Here is a 21104-nt window from a genome sequence, read left to right on the forward strand (position 1 = left end):
CAGAGCAGCCTGAAAAGCAGGATTACAATGGAAGACCTTGGCCTCACACTGGTCAGGGTTACACTAAAGGGAAGAAGAAGGAGCACATTCTACCAACAAAATGATAACATATGAGGCCAGCAGGATGACAAAAATCACGTTATTTTACCATCTCCAACAAGCCATGGGTAAGATACGATACAATGATCAGTACCCACACATGGACACACCTAACTGTACGTTTATGCTGGATAGAGTTGTGATGAAAAGGATCATTGGCAAGCATGTATGTGGCTCACACAGATGGAGACAAATCATCGATACAGAGAAGTAATTACTGACAATTACGTCTTTCTGACCGAAGAGAATGTGTGCAACACTCGGTTCCAGAAAAAAGTTATTTACAAGTAAAGTTACAAACACCCAAAACAAAGACATAGCAGTGCAATCTGCATTGACTTCAATTTTAATGAGTAGATGAACCTTAGAATAGCTAATTGCTGCTGTAAAGCGAGGAGCCAAGTAGAACACAAATCACAAACTGCTTCATATTAAAATGAAGATTACAGAAAAGAATGGCCATTGTATAGATTAGTTGAAAAAAGTGTGTGGTACCAAAGCTATATGGTGGAAATGAAGATGGCATTGCACTGAACACGAGCAGAGACCTCTTTGGAGACTGGGTATAGACCAGATCCTCATAAATATGGATGCAAGTTAATACGGAGAGGAAAAGGAATCAGTGATTCCATTTGCACTCACTAAGTGAGTACAATCTGTGTTTGGCATCAAGTATCAATAACACCCTGACTGGTTCAAAAAGGGTGCTGGGACGGTTGACTCCTTCTCAGAAGGAGAAATCAACTCCACACCAAGTGGCTCAGCAATGAACATTAATCTGATTGGAAAAAGTTGGAAAAATTACACAGGTGCTCGCTAAAAATCAAGGAGACCCCCAAAATGCCTGCTTTTCAGCAAAAACAGATGAAGCCAAGCATGCAGCTTTGGAGGAGGGAATACATGGCAAAGCATCAAAGACATGCAGCACAAATTAGGGGGTCTTGCACCACTTATAATTAAACATGAAGAAGGAAATCCTTCCACCACACCTCAAGCACAGTAGTGGTGGTGGATCCTAAGCCCTGAAAGTTAACTTGGCAAGCAGGTATTCAGAATGATTTGCAGCAACCGTCATGACAACACATGGCTGAACTAAAAGTGCAATCGGTAGGGTGCATACTCCTGCCAGGGTAAACAGTTTACATTTTGTATCCCACTCATTGGCTGGATCTGCATCCAAACCTAAACCAAAATGTAATCATCATATTATTGTCACCTACCAAACTTATCCACCAAGATTTGCCCGAATCCATCCACAACTTTTTGAGATATTAGTAGGGTAATGGGGCTTCTGGGACATTACATGAAAGAGTATGGGAAAAATTATGGAAACTTATTGACTGACACCAAAATCCTCCCAATTTTCCTTGTTTTACTTCCTTTAGACCTCACTTTCAAGACTTTTCTTCCTCAAAGTTTTCTAAAATCTTCCTCCCTTTTTCACCATATTTTCCCCAAAACCCCACTTTTAACCACTCCCATTTTTCACCAAAAATCATTATATTTCTCACAATACTCAAACAGTGAACCAAGGAATATTTGTTCATGTTATATTTTAGGGAATAACTTAATGTTCTTATAACACTCATCACCATCGTGTATATTAACAAAGAATAAGTTGGAACTTGGTTCTTGGTTTGAGAATCTTTGTTGAGCAGAGATGAAATGACAAAACTCTCTTAATGCTCTTGTCTGAGCACCTCCGAATCCACATATCATTTTTTCATCAGCCACACCCACTTTTATCTAACCCACGCCCACTTTTAACAAAACCACACCAACTTTCCCAAAGCTCCGCCCATTTTCCCGAAACCTCGCCGACTTTTCCGAAGCCACACCCACTTTTACCCTCATCCCACTTGACCACGCTCACTTTTATAATCCCCACCCACAATTATGTCATTTCCAGTTTAGCCCTGCCCCACAAAACTTGGGAATTTCCAAAGGAAAGCACACCCACCATCTATCTATCTTCTATATATTACTAAAACTCTCATCTTGTATGTATGTATGCATGTATGTATGCATGTTCCCAAAATACAGCCAAAACAGAACACGATAGCACAAAAAAATTAGGGCCACCTTAATCACCATTCGCCTGCGGTGTGCAGTATCAAGTTTCGTTCAAATCGGGTAACAAAAAAAAATTGTTAAAAAAATCAATTCCTGATTCAGTCGAGTACTCTTCGGGAGAATTTGATCAATGCAAACAACCTCAGCAGTATAGTTCGCTGAAGCTATCTTTTTTTTTTCTTGAAATGATTTTTTTCATCAACCGCTGTCACAACGGGAACCCAGCGGGTTCATGGGTCATCTAGTTCTTTTATAAAGGGTTGAAACAGGCTAAATTTAAACATTTTAAAAAAACTTTTATTGAGAATGGACTACTGCGCTGAGCTTGAGTGGGATTACTTTGGAGTCCTACTACCTGTGTGGAACTAAACCTTCAAATTGATAAACTGGATTCAAACCTCTTATCAATGGAGGTAAGATTTTCTTTCAATATTTGCAAAGTTTAATATATATATATATATATATATATATATATATATATATATATATATATATATATATATATATATATATATATATATATATATATATATATATATATATATATATATATATATATATATATATATATATATATCATAATCTTGTATTAGAGCCTGGTGTTGGCACAGTGGTTAGGGCAGTGGCTTGGGACCCAAAAGGTCCTGAGTTCAAGCCCCGTTGGGACACTGAATTTATATATATATATATATATATATATATATATATATATATATATATATATATATATATATATATATATATATATATATATATAAACCAAGTCGAAAACACCAGGGGGTTGACTCAGCCTGCCATCCTTCCGAGGTCGGCAAAATGAGTACCAGTTGTACTGGGCCCGGTGTATGCCCTGGTAAGAATAGGTGTACCATATCCCTGTGTGTCGTAAGAGGCGACCAGGGTTGCGTCAGGAAGGGCATCCGGCGTAAAACCCTATGCCAAATCATTATGTGGACAACAAAACGAATTAGACAGTTGATCCGCTGTGGCGACCCCTAACGGGAGCGAGCCGAAAGAAGAAGAAGATCATAATCTTGTATAAATGAATAAAATTAGTTCATATGTTAATATTCTCTCTCACAGGAAATTGTATCAGAAATGCAAAATTAAAATACTGCTTTTGCCACAACTTGGGGTGAAATTGTTAATTTGGTTGAAACTTTGTGAGTGATCAAGGCCCACAGAACGTGCTCTATGTTGATGATCCAACCAAAGAGTTATACCTTGGAGACCTACAAAATCCTGAAAAAGAGTTCCACATTGATGGTATTCATTGTGAGTAATCAAGACAATACCCACTGAACAAGTTGTACCTTGATGAGCCAGAATACAAATTTTAATAAAGGAGACCCACAAGTTTCTGAAATTTTGAAAAATTGAGTTTTCCCTGATGATCCACAGTTGTACTATGTGAGATCTATCACCAAAGCCCATCAAAATTGGAAAATTGGAGTTTTCCCTGATGGTCCACAGTTCTACTATGTGAGAACTATCACCGAAACCCACAATATTTCAGAAAATTGTGGTTTTGCCTTGGAGACTTGGAAAGATAGTTATATATTTGGAGACTTGTAATGTTAGGTTTTGTTTTGATAACTCACAATGTGACACCTATATTGGCGGCTCAACAGGAATGTGGTTATAGCTTGGAGACTTTGAAAGTTGGTTTTATTTTGGAGACTTGAAATGTGATGTCTACCAAGACTCTCGAGGTTCCAAACATATCGATGTGGTCTTTGTTGGATGTTGCTTGATGAAAGATAAGTTTGATGGATGGATTTTGGCCCACTCCTCCATACAGATCTTCTCCAGATCCTTCAGGTTTCGGGGCTGTCGCTGGGCAACACAGACTTTCAGCTCCCTCCAAAGATTTTCTATTGGGTTCAGGTCTGGAGACTGGCTAGGCCACTCCAGGACCTTGAGATGCTTCTCACGGAACCACTCCTTAGTTGCCCTGGCTGTGTGTTTCGGGTCGTTGTCATGCTGGAAGACCCAGCCACGCCCCATCTTCAATGCTCTTGTTGAGGGAAGGAGGTTGTTGGCCAAGATCTCGCGATACATGGCCCCATCCATCCTCCCCTCAATACGGTGCAATCGTCCTGTCCCCTTTGCAGAAAAGCATCCCCAAAGAATGATGTTTCCACCTCCATGCTTCACGGTTGGGATGGTGTTCTTGGGGTTGTACTCATCCTTCTTCTTCCTCCAAACACGGCGAGTGGAGTTTAAACAAAAAAGCTCTATTTTGGTCTCATCAGACCACATGACCTTCTCCCATTCCTCCTCTGGATCATCCAGATGGTCATTGGCAAACTTCAGACAGGCCTGGACATGCGCTGGCTTTAGCAGAGGGACCTTGCGTGCGCTGCAGGATTTTAATCCAGGACGGCGTAGTGTGTTACTTATGGTTTTCTTTGATACTGTGGTCCCAGCTCTCTTCAGGTCATTGACCAGGTCCTGCAGTGTAGTTCTGGGCTGATCCCTCACCTTTCTCATGATCAATGAGGCTCCACGAGGTGAGATCTTGCATGGAGCCCCAGACCGAGGGAGATTGACTGTTATCTTGAACTTCTTCCATTTTCTAATAATTGCGCCAACATTTGTGCCTTCTCACCAAGCTGCTTGCCTATTGTCCTGTAGCCCATCCCAGCCTTGTGCAAGTCTACAATTTTGCCCCTGATGTCCTTAGACAGCTCTGTGGACTTGCCCATTGTGGAGAGGTTGGAGTCTGATTGATTGAGTGTGGACAGCTGTCTTTTATGCAGATAACGAGTTCAAACAGGTGCAGTTAATACAGGTAATGAGTGGAGAATGGGAGGGCTTCTTAAAGTCAAAACTAACAGGTCTGTGAGAGCCGGAATTCTTACTGGTTGGGAGGTGATCAAATACTTATTTCATGCAATAAAATGCAAATTAATTATTTAAAAATCATACAATGTGATTTTCAGGATTTTTGTTTTAGATTCCGTCTTTCACAGTTGTAATGTACCTATGATAAAAAATTACAGACCTCTACGTGCTTTGTAAGTGGGAAAACCTGCAAAATCGGCAGTGTATCAAATACTTGTTCTCCCCAGTGTGTGTGTGTGTGTGTGTGTGTGTGTGTGTGTGTGTGTGTGTGTGTGTGTGTGTATATACATATATATATATATATATATATATATATATATATATATATATATATATATATATATATATATATATATATATATATATATATATATATATATATATATATATATATATATATATATATATATATATATATATATATATATATATATATATATATATATATATATATATATATATATATATATATATATATATATATATATATATATATATATATATATATATATATATATATATATATATATATATATATATATATATATATATATATATATATATATATATATATATATATATATATATATATATATATATATATATATATATATATATATATATATATATATATATATATATATATGTGTGTATATATATATGTGTGTATATATATATGTGTGTATATATATATATATATATATATATATATATATATATATATATATATATATATATATATATGTATATATGTATATATATAATATTGGGTTTGGGATGGGTTTGGGTTGGGGTTAGGATTTTGAATGTGAGGGTTAGGGTTGGGTTCGGGATGGGTAAAGGATGGGTTAGGGTTGGGGTTGGGTTGAGATTTTCAATGTGAGCGTTAGGGATGGGTTGGGGTTGGGATTTTTTTTTTTGTATACCTTGTCGAGGCTCGTATAAGAGCTAACACACAACGCACATCAAGGGGGGCATGAGACAGGAGTGGGGGGGGGAGTGGGAAGGACAAAATAGTGGGGAAAAGAGACATTTGGAGATCTGTGGAAGGGAGAGGGATGGGACGGGGAACATGAGGAACAGAAGATGGACATTACAGCGACTTTCAGGAAGGAAAGCAGGGAATTTGAAGGAGGTGGGCTTGGGTGGATTATCGGGGGTAGAAAAGATCAAGGATTTGGATGGGGGATGATAAGAGGTGGTGGTGAACAGCTGTTTTGAAGGCCAGGAGGGAAGAATGGGAATGAATAGAGTGAGGGAGTTTATTCCAAACCTTGAGCTTGAGCAAACCTTGAGTGAGGGACCTTGAGCGCCCTGTGGAAATGTGGTGGGGACAAATCGCAGAGAGAGCAGGGGGGGCGAGGCTGGAGAGGAGACGGTACAAGACAGAAAAACCACCGACCATCCTGCGGTGATTGAGTGAGAGGCCCAAAGACTCAGCCTCATTGCGGGAGATGCTAATGATCCGAAATGCCTTGGTTTCTACAGCGTGAAGCAGAGAAAGGTGGGAGGCAGGAGCACCAGCCCAGGGGAGAGAGCAGTAATCCATCAGGCTGCGGACAAAAGCTTTGTAAGTGGTCAGGAGCTCAGGTGGGCCGAGGAAGGACCTTGCACGACGGAGGATTCCCAGTCGACGACTGGCTTTGGAGGCGAGGTTTGAAATGTGGCTTTCCCAGGAAAGGTCCTGGCAGATAGTGAGACCAGGAGCTTGAAAGAAAGGACTTCTTCCAGAGGATTGTTGAGAAAGTGGATGGGGGGGGGGGTTTCTAAACGGTCCTTTTGAAGATACATAGTGAGAGTGTGGGAGTTGTCCGGATTGAGACATGTTCCACGTGTTGGACCAGCTTGTGATTTTATCCAGATCAGCAGTGAGCGAAGAAGCTGCTGCTTGCCGGTCTGAGGGATGACCGATGGTACGGCAGAGGGTGGAGTCATCAGCAAAGAGATATAGAGGATTTTCCAGAGAGTCTGAGAGATCATTGATGAAAACCAGAAAAAGAACAAGGCCCAGAACTCTACCATGCGGAACTCCAGCCCGGACAGGAAGGGGGGGGGGGGATGAAAGAACTCCATTTAGGGCCACACGTTGACTGTGACAGGAGAGGAAGTCTGTGAGCCATGAGTGGAGATGACCTTGGATACCATAGGAAGAGAGTTTGGTGAGCAGGGCAAGGTGCCAGACTGTGTCAAAAGCACGTGATATATCCAGGGATATGGCTCGGATTTCCTGTCTGGCATTGAGGACCTCCATCCATTGTTGGGAGAGCAGAAGCATCATATCCAAGGTCGAGTGACCTGGTCTGAAACCAAATTGATGATCAGAAATCAGGCCATTGGAGAAGAGGAAGGATTTGATGTCTGAAGCGATGATGGATTCCATAACCTTGCTGATGATTGGGAGAAGGCTGATTGGTCTGTAGTTGCAGGGATCTGTTTTTGCACCTTTTTTGTGCAGGGCAGTGATGTTTGCTGATTTCCAAGCAGATGGCAGATGACCTTGAGCAAATGAGAGGGTGAATATAACAGAGAGAGGGTGAGCAAGAGCAGAAGAGCAGGCTTTGAGGACACGTGGGCTGATGCCGTCTGGACCGGTTGCAGAATCTGAGTCGAGGTTTGAAGGAAAGCTCTCCACCTTGTCAGGAGAAAAGGATACAGAGTCCAGCGACAGTTGGGTGTGACTGGGTAAGGTGGGTAGAGAAAGTGATGGGTTTAGGACACAAGATTTAGCTGCAAACACCGAGTTTAGACATTCAGCTTTTTCATGTGCAATATCAGCAGTGAGGCCATTTGAGGTAAGGGAGGGATGGAGGGGGAACATACACCAGAAACAGATTTGATTCGATGCCACCAGGATTTTGAGGAGGGAGAGAGAGGTTTGAGAGTTCAGACTTGAGATGAGAAAGATGTTGTTTTCTGGCTCTCCTGAGGGTAGATGCACACTTGTTCCGAGCTTTATGGAAGGAACTGAGATTGCCCTCAGTTGGGTTTGCTTTCCATGAGGCAAAGGCAAGTTGTTTCAGGAGAACTGCCTCACCACAAGCTTCAGTGAACCAAGGGCGGGAGGAAGGGTAGGACAACTGAAGAGGAGAGGGGATAAATCTGTGCATGAGGGAGAGCAAGTTTCTTTCAAAGAATTCCCAGGATGAGTTGATGTTGGAGAAAGTAGAGATAGGAGACCAGTCTACAAGTTTAAGGGCTGCTTGGAGACCCTGCCAGTCGGCTTGAGTGAAATGCCAGACTCGACGTCGGTGAGGTGGTTCTCTGATAATAGCCAGAGAGATGTCCACTTTGACAAGGACGTGGTCAGAAGAACCGATTGGAGCGGAGAAAGAGCAGCAGATATTGTCAGGAAAATTTGTCAAAATCAGATCCAGAAGAGATGGAGTACCATTGGTTGAGATCCGGGTAGGGAATTTGACCGATTGAGTCAGTCCCAATGAGTTGCAGAAAGTTTTGCTGAGGTGCCATGACAGGTGAGAGAGGTCCCCACACCGAGCCAACTGGCATGATGACAATTGAAGTTGCCACATATGAGGAAGAGAGAGTTTGGATGAGAAGATAGAAGTTGGTCCATGTTTTCAGATAGTGAGGTGTAGATGGAGTCATCACTGTTAGGTGGACGGTACAGTACACATATAAACATGAGGTGGGAGTTGAGGGGAAGCCGTAGCCAGAGGTATTCCTGGGGGTGTGGGGGAGTGAGGGCAGTGCATGGAGAGTGAGGAATAGAGTCTTTGATGAAGAGAGCAACTCCTCCACCAGGGCGAGGCTCAGGTCTGTCAAACCTGAGGAGGGAGTAACCAGGGAGATATACTTGGGAGTCAGACACGTCTTGCTGGAGGAAGGTTTCTGTTCGGCAGATTATGTCTGGTTTGTCAGTGGCAACCTGTATGGAAAGATCTGAAAGGTTTGAGCAAAGGCCCCAGATATTTGAGGTCCATACTTTTAATGAAGAGGTAGGGGAGGAGGCTTTGGGTGCAGGGGTTGGGGGTGGGGGGTAGGACAAGGGACGAGGGGGGAGGTAAGGAGTGTTGTGGAAAGAGGGTGGGGGGTTGCAGAATAGCTCGGGGAGGAGGCCGAATGAGGAGGAGAAAAGGCTCTGTGGTGCTGGGGGAGAGGGGGGACAAGAGAGGGGGAAGAAGGCAGTTTAGGATTTGAGAAGGTGGAGTGAAGAGATGGAGGTGAGAGGGCAGTGGAAGGAGGCAGCTTTGTGGATGGGAGGGGGGAGGCAACTTTGGGAAGGATGAGTGAGGGGGATGAATGGTGGAAGAAGGGTGTGGGGGAATTTTTGAGAGAGGTGAGAGGGAGGCTTGGAGGGAGAAGAGTGGGATGGTTGCTTTGAGAGTGAGGGGTGAGAGGAGTGAGTTGGCATTGAAGTTGGAAAAAAAGAATGGTTGATGGAAAGCAAACATTCATAGCAAACTTTTTTTTTAAGTTTTAGGTCAGTCATGCGATTAAACACATTTCCTGAGGGATGCAATAAAGGTGAATTCAGAGAATGGAGAGAAGAAACGCTGCAACAGTTGGATTTTTTCGGCAAGATATGAAGGAAAGGTCGAATTGAGAGCAGTCTGTTTAAATAGCAGAAGAGTAGTGCATTCTGATACAGTAAAGAGTACCACACGTTTGAAAGAGGAAGATGAAGCATTATAAGAGATAGTTTTTGTTATTATTATTAATGTTTGAGAGAGTTTTCAACAGATTAGGTCATGGATGTGTTGTAGAAAAAAATTCGAGGAAGAAGAAGAAGAGGAGGAAGAAGAATAATAATAATAAGAAGAATCGGAGAAAGTTAGCTTTTTATTGTTTTTTTTTAACATTAGAAATAGAGTGATTAGTTGGGATTGGGATGTTAAGAAAGTGGGAAATATAGAAATTGAAGATAATGGGGAGAAAAAACAAATAAACACGATTGTACACCGAGGAGAACAAAGGGTAGGCCTCAAGCCTCAAGGATAGGCCTCAAGCACCCAGTAAGACAAGTTCCATGAAATCTCACAAAATAGCACGATTTTTGAAACAAAACTGAACTACGAACACACAGTAACATGTAGGTGAGAAAATAAACAGTTAAAACGGGACAAATAACGACCGGAAACTTAACTTTGAGATCGTCAGCAGGGAGCTCCCAATGAGACCTTCCAATGCTCCAAACCCAGAACCGGAAGTGAATGAATGTGAGGGTTAGGGTTTTGGATTTATGAAAGGGCTAAGGTTGATTATGCTTCTTGTTATATTATTACTCACTCACTCACACACACACACACACACACACACACACACACACACACACACACACACACACACACACACACACACACACACACACACACACACACACAAGCAAACAAACAAAAATTAAGCCTTAACTGGCCATTCAGTTTAGGATTCTGTGTTTGAGGTTCACAGATCTTATAATGTCCCCCATTACCCACACACAAAAGTTAAGCCTTGACGATTATTCAGTTAAGGATTCTGTGTTTGGTGTTCACAGATCTAACAACGTCCTCCATTGCATACATTATGTATAGTATTGTTTATTTGTTATTTTTAATGCCACAGCAGATGTCCCCAGCTATACTCCACAGAGGTGTATAAGTCGAGGATTGTGAAGTGCAAACCTATTGTTTTCAAGGGTATTACTTGCTTAGTTTTGTCTTTTGTAAATCCGTTGAATAAATGAACCCAATATTTCTTCTCCCTTTAAATCACATCATTTGTGAATCCACAGAACTGTATCCATTACATCAATTATTTTATAAAGTTCATTCGTCAATATCTTTGTGCACCCTTTTTCAAAGTGGTTTTTCCATCGATATATTCTGACATCACCAATCTTAAACTTTGGAAGTCTCAGATTAATCTCCCTTTCATATTCAAATTTTGTAAATATTTCTGATGGTTTTGATTTTGTTGAGGAATGAACTGCATTGTTGTAATTATCTACAATGTTCTGAATGAAAGATACCTATTCCCAAGTTCTGGAATTTTTTTGCATAGTCTCTCTTTCAAAGTGCGATTAAAGCACTCAATAACAACTGCCTTTCCTTCATTAAAGGTGCTGTGTAATGTAATACCATTAACTTTAAGAAAATTAACAAATGTTTATTGTAGAACTCTATTCCCTCATCACTCCACAATTTAATAGGTTTTCTCTTGCTTTTATTAAATATATGTTGGAAGGCTAACATAAGAGTATTACCTCTTTTGTTTTTCAAAGAATCTACCCACGCATATCTACTCCTCAAATCAATAACGGTTAAAGCATACTTGTATCCTTTATCATTATTGAGTTAAATTGAGTCAGCGGATAAGATATAATCAACTACTTTGGAATAAACCTGACTTCTTTTAAACTTTGTGATTATTGGTTTATGTAATTCATCAGCTCAAAGCTCTTCAGTCTTAACATCATTAAACACCAATAGTTTTTTGAAATTTCAAGCCCAAGTCTTAATTTAGCACTTATCACCTTCTTCACGATGAACGTATCAACGTTTTCTCTCACGGTTGGATTTCGTTTTAAAGACAAATTATACAACATTTCTCGATCGGCTTTGTGTTTTTCTTACAATGTCGTGCTATTTCCATAATCAATATCGTGCTTCATACACATTTAATTAACCCTATTTTGAGGTTGAGACCAAGGTTTAGGATTGTTAGCCTCATGTCATCGTTTATCCAAGTTTCTGCACAGACCACAGAAAGAACGTCCTGGTAGATGTAATTCCCCTGGTTTTCCAGTTGTTGCAAATTTACCTCCCAATCAAAACTTTTGCATATCTCCCCCACTTTTATGCTTTCTTCTTTGTATACACTGTCGAGGCTCGTATGAGAGCTAAGACAACAGAACATACAGCAAGGAGAGCAGTAGCCAAGAGGGGCGAGAGAAGGAAGGAAAATCAGTGGGGAACAGAGACAGACGACATCTGTGGAAGGGAGAGGAATGGAGTGGGAAACACAGGGTAAACAAGATGGACACTGCAGGGACTTTCAGGTCTGTACACTACAGGGACTTTCAGGAAGGAAAGCAGGGAATTCGAAGGAGGTGGGTTTGGGGTGGATTATCAGGAGTAGAAAAGATCATGGTTTTGAATGGGGGAAGATAATAAATGGTGGGGAATAGCTGTTTTGAAGACCTGGAGGGAAGGGTGGGATTGAAGAGAGTGTGGGAGTTTGTTCCAAAGGCGGGAAAAATGAAAGAGTGAAGGTGAGCAGTGATTTTCGATTTGGGTAATTTTACCAGAAGGGGGTTGCTAGCAGATCTCAAGCACCCTGCAGAAATATGAGGGAGGCGCATATCTCAGACAGAGCAGGGGGGTGAGGCCGGAGAGGAGACGTAGAAGATAGAAAGATCACCGACCTGCCTTGGGTGAGAGAGTGTGGAGACCCAAAGACTCAGCCTCATCGCGGGAGATAGCAATGGTCCTAAATGCCATGGTTTCCACAGCATGAAGCCAAGAAAGGTGAGAGGCAGGAGCACGAGCCCATAGGGGAGAGCCACACTCCACCAGGCTGTGGACGAAAGCTTTGTATGTGGTCATGAGCTCAGGTGTGCCAAGGAAGGACTTTGCACAAGGGAGGATGCCCAGTCGGTGACTGCCTTTGGGGGCCATCTTGGAAATGTGGCTTTCCCAGGAAAGATCTGGCAGAGAGTGAGACCCAGAAGCTTGAATGAAAGGACTTTTTCAAGAGGTTTGTTGAGAAAGTGGATTTCCAGACGGTCCTTTCGGATAGACATAGTGAGAGTGTGAGACTTGTCAGGATTGAAAGACATGTTCCACATGTTGGACCAGCTTGCGATCTAATCCAGATCTGCAGAGAGTGAAGATGCTGCTGCTTGCCAATCTGAGGGATGACAGATGGTACGGCAGAAGGTGGAGTCATCAGCAAAGAGAAAAAGAGTATTTTCCAGAGAGTCGGAGAGATCATTGATGAAAACGAGAAAAAGAACAGGGCCCAGAACACTGCCTTGAGGAACTCCAGCCTGGACAGGAAAAGGAGATGAGAGAATTCCATTAAGGGCCACACGTTGGCTGCAACAGGAGAGGAAGTCTGCAAGCCATGGATGGAGATGTCCTTTGATACCATAAGAACAGAGTTTGGTGAGCAGGGTAGCGTGCCAGACCGTATCGAAGCTCGGGAGATGGCTTTGATTTCAAGTATGGAAGATGATTTGACTTTGATGAATGCTTCAAGATGAATTGACACTTTTTCGAGCCACACATCGAACATATCCCTTTTTGTATAACTCCATTATTTTTATTTTTAACATACGAGATATTTTTAGTATGAGTGTTATTTTTACATTTGAAACAATAAATTATTGTCATTGTATTTATTAAGGAGATAAATTCATACAGAGTGTGAAAACCTTTTTAGTTTCCAACACATATATTTGAACCTATATTTTTCTAACATGAAGAATCCTTAGAAATTCCTTCACTCTCTCCTTCATTTATTTCGGGGAAAATGTAAAACTTTAACAAAAGTCAATAACACAAACATCATCAATAATATAATCTTTCCCTTCTTTCTCTTCTTTATCTCCACTTTCTCATTTAAATCTACTCCCTGAAATTGATGTTAATACTCTTGACACATACATTTTTGATAGACTTGTTAATTCTTTGTTTTCCTCCTCAGTGCGTTGAAATTAATTTAATTTATGTTATACCTCCAATCTCTTATAAAATCTCACTGGTTTCCATATTTTTATATTTATTCATTTTCTCTCTTTCCTCCCTCTCCTCCATATCCTTTTTCTTACTCTCCTCCTTCTCTCTTGCCTCATTTTCTCTTCAACTCCTTCCTCATCCCTTACTACCCTTGAGGCACTTTCACCCTGTAGAATATCATACATATATTCATCTGGATTTCTTGATATTCCTGTATCCAATATAAAAAAATTTTACCACACAAATCCAATAAAATTTATTCTGAATCTCTTAAAGAGCTTTATATTTTATCAACTTTAAAACCTTTTCATTATTTAACATTTTAGTTAAGGCCCGGTCACACCTTGACGTTTTAGCCAACGTATGCCGATTTTTTGAATTTTTTTTTCTAAAACGCTGGCACACGTTGAATACGTTATGGGTAAGTTTTGATAACATTGAGAGCACGCTGAAAAACACTGCCATACGTCGTTGTACGTTGGCTTTAAACGTTGTACTTTTTGGTTGTCCTCAATTTTTTTCATGCTTGAAATTTCACGATGTATTCCGGCGTATGACTCACACGTTCCACTACGCTGGCCATAAGTTGTATGCATGGTCTGCGATCGTTGACAGACGTCAACACATGCTACTTATAAGTTAATCATAAGTTGAGACACGCCAAGGTGATGTTTAGTGTACCCGAAACTTATTTCTAACCTATGATTAACGTGTTGTTGGCACGTTAAGCGATCGTTGCCACACATCGACAGACGTTACTTTTAAGTTACTCATAGGCTGAAAGACGTCGGTATAATGGATCGTCCTTGCGTCAGCGTCCACGGCCACGGCCAGGACACTTATTTGCAGCATTCTTCAAACTTTTCTTCGGCATGACGAGGATGTTCACACTTCGATGTCTAGCTTGGCTATGATTCCAATTGTCCATCGGCAGCGTCTATTTAAAATAGTCGAGTTTGAGCATTTTAACACGTTCAGAAGAAACGCTTCAAATTTCCAAACCCCAGCGTCAAAAAACAAAGGCGAGTGACAGCAATTTAAATCGTTCATTGTAAACAATGAAAATAGCTGAGTGGTACCGTTTAAAAGTCGTTGAGTGTAAAAAAAAATCGAATTGTTGAGCGCAAGCGTCTACTTTCAATAGTGGAGATGCAGCCATTTAAATCATTGAGTTTATCATTTAAATCGTTAAATCGTTAAACGCAAGGACGATCCATCATAACCCACACCCTCCCCCTCACACTCACCTACTACTGCCAACATGAACAAACTACTACTAATACTAATACTAATACTGATACTGATACTGATACTGTTACTGCTGACATGGATATCGACTCAAAAAGGACTCGAAAACACTGTTGGGTTCCCCTTTTATGAGCAGCATTTTTATATACCAATTCCCAAAACCGCTGGGAACACGTCTTTATATGGCAGTTGTAAGCTAGAAACACGTTAATTTTTTTTTTTTTTGTCCACCGGAAGACGTCATTGGAATACATCTACATACATCGATGTGTGTTGGGACTACGTAAAGAATTGGTTCAAAGCACGTCAAACATAAGTTAGAAATAAGTTTCGCGTAAAAAAGACATTACCGCGACGTGTTTCGACTTATGAGTAGCTTATAAGTAGCCTTTGTGGACGTGTGTAAGCATCCACATATCGTGTGTAAAACTTATCCCCATCGCATGCGGAACGTGTGTCATATGCCGAGTATGTCGTAAAATTTTGAACATGTTTAAAATTTCTTGACGTACTCTACTTACTACGACGAATGATAGCGTACTTTAGCGTTTTACTCACGTATACAAAACTTACTCATACCGTATTTGACGTGCCCCAACGTTTTAGACACATTTTTCATAGGTCGGCATACGCTGGCAAGATCGCCAAGGTGTGACCGCGATGTTGACACTTCCATTTCTATGGCAGTTATGATTCGAATCGTTGTGCGTCAGCCTTTTAATAGGCTACGTCACGACATCGTCGGCGATGCGTGCAACGCGCTATGCCTAAGTTAGACTATCGTTGGGCATCTGTTGTGTAGGCCGACAACAGGTTCAGCATTCGTTGGTATAAGTTATTTATAACACAACGAAACGTTCTGTGTCCATTACCAATGCGTTATACATAAGACCAAGTCGCTATGAATACGTCCGAATCTTTTAAAAAAAACATCAAAAGTTCAACGTAAGCCAGCGTTTTAGATACATTTTAATACGTTGCCATGGCTGGCTAAAACATCAAGGTGTGACCGCGCCTTTAAATCCAAACTTGTTGGTTTATTTAACATCAGTATATAACCAATCTTTTATTGAAAACCCCCCATTCTTATGTTGTAGAACATATGTATTAAAATTCTGAATGCCCTTTTCTTCTAGGTATGTTTGAACACAGAAATGATAATTTTCTTGAAGCCTTCTTGCTGTCATTTATGTATCAGAAATATATGATAGATTAATATGATGACAGGTAATACCTCCCCATCTTCCTATTTTTAAATCAGTTTGTATTCCCTTACTTACTATGTAAATTCCTGTTGTTTGTGTTTTCATTACATAAACGATAGCAAAACCATTATTGATTTTAGCCTTATTAAATTATTTTATTTGTTGTTTGCTAATCATGCTTCCACAAATCTCATTATCAGCACCAGATAGATAATATTCTTCCTTACGAGACTGATTTAATCCTTTAAGGTTTGTAGGTTTATTTTAAATGACCAATTATACCCTAATTCAATCCATATCATTTAAAATCATATCATTTATAAAATTTAATTTCAGTTGGAACTGTGAATTCTGTGTGACCTGGAGATAAAATCAACATTTCTGTATCTTTGGAATACACAGCCATTTTATTTAAGGATATACTGTATGTTGAGATAAATCACTTAATCTCACCAAGTCATTTGTAGTTGTCGGGCTTGGATAATTTATTAATTTAGAAGCATTTTTCATTGTAATATTTTTTGTTATATTGTATTTATTGATGACATTTTATGTCATTTAGCCTGCACCTTTGAATAATAATTTGACAAATCAATATCTAACTTTTGGGTTAGACCAAAGCTAGAACCATCTTTTCCACCATAAGTCATTTATATTAGATTATACTCATCATTGCTCATTTATTTATGAGAAAGATATAATCCATTAGCCCTTTTAGTTAATTTTACAACAGCTTGTGCAATAGAAGAAAGCATATCTCCAACTAACAATCTTGTTTCATAAATTTTTTTGTTATTGTTGAGTTGAAATAACACATATCGTCATAATTTACCACAAAACTTGGAATTTAATTCTTGGAGTTGACATGTTTGAGAAACACCATTCTGTAAGAATTTCATTACTTCAACAGGTGGTGGAAGACCATAACTATCAAAATATCATTTACCCTGATTTTTATAAATACAAACTCAATGAGAACCGTTTCAATTATTATCTTCTAAATTCATAATAAAATTATTTGTATGTTGAGACAACTTTGTTAATTCATCTCTCATACAAATTACCACATTATCAATTTTTAATTTCTAACAATATTTGACAAGTTCTATATTTGATGTATTCTTTCCAAATTCTTTAAACCACTCATCATTGTTCATTTATTTATGAGAAGATATAATCCCTTACCCTTTTAGTTAATTTTACACCAGCTTGTGCAATAGAAGAAAGCATATCTCCAACTAACAATCTTGCTTTATCAAGGAGGCTTTGAAGTTTTTCAGCAAAATCTACAATTTCACCACTTCTACTAATTTGTTTCTCCAACTCCTTGCTATGTCTTTCCAATTCCTTTTGAGCCTGTATTTGAGCCTTCCTTTCATTAGCAGCTTTATTGCTGCTGAAATACCGCCCATCAATGCACCCGCCACACTTAAACTAGAAAATAAAGGAATTAGAAATGGGAAAAATCCTCCACTCATCTTTCTTATTGAATATTTCTTCAACATTGGTTTTGACATTTTAATTTTAAGTGAGGCAGTATCATTTAAGGGTTTCACCTGTTCTCTTGTGAGCAAAACATGAATTATTTTAGCTCCTTTTCTCTGAATTGTATTAATTTTAATCATACAATGCTTCTGATTTTGAATACAAAATTTTAGTTTATTATGATTGATTTGTTTATTAATACATTCTTAATAAAACATATACCCAAGTTCCATCCAGCCATCCATCAGGACCATACTCTGTGCAGAGCGTTGGTGCTACCTCAACAGTCTCCTAGGCTATTAGGCACAATCTTGGACGGGTCAACACTCTGACACAGGATACCAGCAAGCTGGCACTCATTTTTGCTGACCTTGGAAGGATGACAGGCAGAGTCAACCCCACCTGGTATTAATTCAACAGCCAATTGGGATTTGAACTCAGGATCCAAGGATCCCAAACCCACCACCCCAACCATTAAGCCAACACCAGGCATATATACCCCAGTTGGCACCTTACTACTCATTTATTTATCAAAAACATGATGTGAGACTAATCATAACACCATTATCTGTATTAATCTGTAATTCTGTTCCTTCCAAAAGTAAACAATGTGTGACAACTTCTTCACTCTCTCCTCTTTCAATGTATGGGGAAGTATCTATTCCATTAAACTTTATAGTTTCCTTTTGAGCACTCAGGTCAATCGCGTTGATTGTATATTGGCTTTTCAATACAACCACATCCAAAATGGGTTCTTTATTACCATTGCTTTCACAAATTCTTGTTTAGGTGTGTAATTGACTGTATGGCATTGGCGAAGGTGAAGGAGTCCACAATTACATGTTCTGAGACACTGTCCAGTGCTGGCTGCAATAGTTCACATAACCTTCTGGCAACTTCATGCTCTGCAGAGCCAGTCATCGAAAGGATCGGCCGTAGAGGAACACTATCTTTATGAGTCTTTGGCAGACCACATCCTAGGTCTTTGTGATCCGACAGGTCTAATTGTGTCGTAAACCTCCTTCTAGAGGTCTCCTCGTTTGCAGAGTTGCAATGGTCTTTTCGCCATTCATGTCTCCGCATGTTGTGAGCCAGAGGTCACTGGACATCTGGGTCGGGCATGGGGATTCATGGATGCACTGGATCATGGGGTGTGTCGCTGTCGGTACCTATGCAGGAGGACGAATGTCCAAGTCGTTAAGTCCTTGGTGCTTCCACTCTTGCTCTACGGATGTGAGACTAGAACTCTGACCAGGGGACTGAGACGGAGACTTAACTTCTTCATCTCTTTGGATTCTTCGGAGAATCTCTTTGGAGAATCTTTGGCTATCGCTGGTCAGATTTTGTATCCAAGTTTGGCCAGAGAAGCTCGCACCTTTTCATCTTTAGAAAGTATTGATTAATCAATCAGTGTAGTTTCATGTTGGAACCAAAAAGCATCTCAAAATTTAAAGCCCGTCCACTTTGTACTTGAACTAAACTTGACGACAATGACAGTTTTAAAAAATTGTACATTTTATTCATTCGTGTTCTCCACAATCTCATAATAAAGGTTTTTCTGAAGATTTTATGACAAAAGCTCAATTGGTAAAAATGCTATGGCCTGGACATACACACTGAATCTCAATGGTAAACAATTGGATTTTGATTAAAATATTTATGGCTAGCTGTTGTTCCACTTCATCAATGACATCATTCTTACATTCTTTATTCCCCATTAGGAGTGGAATGCGGTTTGCCAAGTTTCAAATTTTTCCGTTCAGCGGTTTCAGAGATATAATGCATTAATAGTTTGCGTTGAATCTAAGACTGCTGCCATATCACATTACCTAGGACGTCACCATTATCATTAAAATATTCTCATTGGAGGGTCTCTCCAACCCTGAAAATTTGACATTCGGACAAGTGGTTGATGAGAAAAAAAAAAAAATCGAGCAGAAAAAGGCCAAAACGGTTCGAAGAATAACAATATCAATAATATTAATAATAATAATAATAATAATAATAATGTTAACAAATTTATTAATTTATCTTCTCCATATTCTCAGAATATAGCTTTGTTGAAAATTTGATGACAAAAGCTCAAATGGTAAAAACGTTATGGCCCGGACAGACACACAGACGGACGACCTGAGGGTTAAAAGCATTAAATATTATTATTGGAGAGTATTTAAATGATCTCATAAATCCTAAGAGAATTATCCATTCTGCTAGTTAATGGTTGTAGCATCCAGGAAGGTAAAAATAAAATAAAATACGTGTTTCCTTCCAAGGAACCTCAACGCAAGAAGCCTGAGGCCTACCAAGCTACGGTTGCTAAGCTTCGCTTGATGTCACATGGGTTGATGCTAAAATAAATGGACAATGGCAGAATCGAGTATCTGAGCGGTTTACTTCTTATTACGATTCGTTTTCACTGTGTTGTAAAAGACACCGATAAGGAGCACGTACAACACGTCGTTGTTTTTGAACGAATCTCAAACTCTGTGAAAATGTCGTTTTGAACAGAAATACATATGTTGCTCCAATGGTGTACGGAAGCGTTGTGGGAAACGTTTCACAGGTAGTTTCAAATGCTACTGAACAGGAATACTGTCATTTTACTCTGAAACATCAATGCAGTATCGCAGCTTTCACTCGGCGTTCATCACCTGTGTCATGTTCCCACGCATGTCAATTGCAGGCGTCAAGTAGCTTGCTGTCGCTTGCCAAGCCACTTGTTCCTTATCAAGCACTTTGCAAACCGCTCGCCTCGCTGCTCGGAAAGAGGAGCAAGCGATAAAGGGATGCTTCGTTATGTTTGCAAAGATGGCCGCCGTAGTTGTCATCATCATTGATATTGATATTTGTCAACCCCATGATGATCATTTTCATGGAATTGGTTCACACGGTACATTGATGCAGTATTGCGCCTATTTTGAAATATACGAGGTGCAGACCAACATTCAGATTTGGGTTGTCACAGGACAGTGCAGACAAAGTTTATTTTAAAGGACAGAAAAAACGTAAAATGGGATGTATTTCTCATGAGAAAGGCCAAATAATGTCTGGGACTAGCTGGGCCCAGACGCCATCCAATCGAGCTTTAAATGCAGCAATTGATGGTACAGTACTCGAACAATATTACAGTGAAGGGCATTCCGTACAGGATCACAATTTCACAGGAAAAGACCGAGGTAGAGAGCAGAGTGCCACCTCGCTGCTGCGCGGATACGATAGCATGGTTGATGCTTACCGAGCACACAGAAGAAGATGAACCTCAATTAGAAACCAAACATATAAATTCCCATTACTTTGCCTCTGGAATGACATGCGTATACCTCTCAACGTGAATACACTTCACGTTCTTTGATGTATATTTCCACAACATCATGAAACCCTTCATAAAGTGTTGGCCATGGATCAGTAGTTTATCAATCTAATCAGTCATAAATTGAGTACAAAATATACATCATCGTCATCACAAAAA

The 21104-nt window shown here is 39.9% G+C and overlaps 1 pseudogene; it reads left to right on the top strand.

Annotated features, from left to right (window-relative positions):
* The first annotated feature begins 2478 nt into the window (after nucleotides 1-2478).
* Nucleotides 2479-20417, top strand: LOC147025941 (uncharacterized; annotated as a pseudogene).
* Nucleotides 20418-21104: the final 687 nt, after the last annotated feature.

This window comes from Eptatretus burgeri, chromosome 5 (assembly GCF_056783735.1).
Source record: "Eptatretus burgeri isolate ZD-2024b chromosome 5, Ebu_testis_v1, whole genome shotgun sequence".
Classification (NCBI taxonomy): Eukaryota; Metazoa; Chordata; class Myxini; order Myxiniformes; family Myxinidae; genus Eptatretus; species Eptatretus burgeri.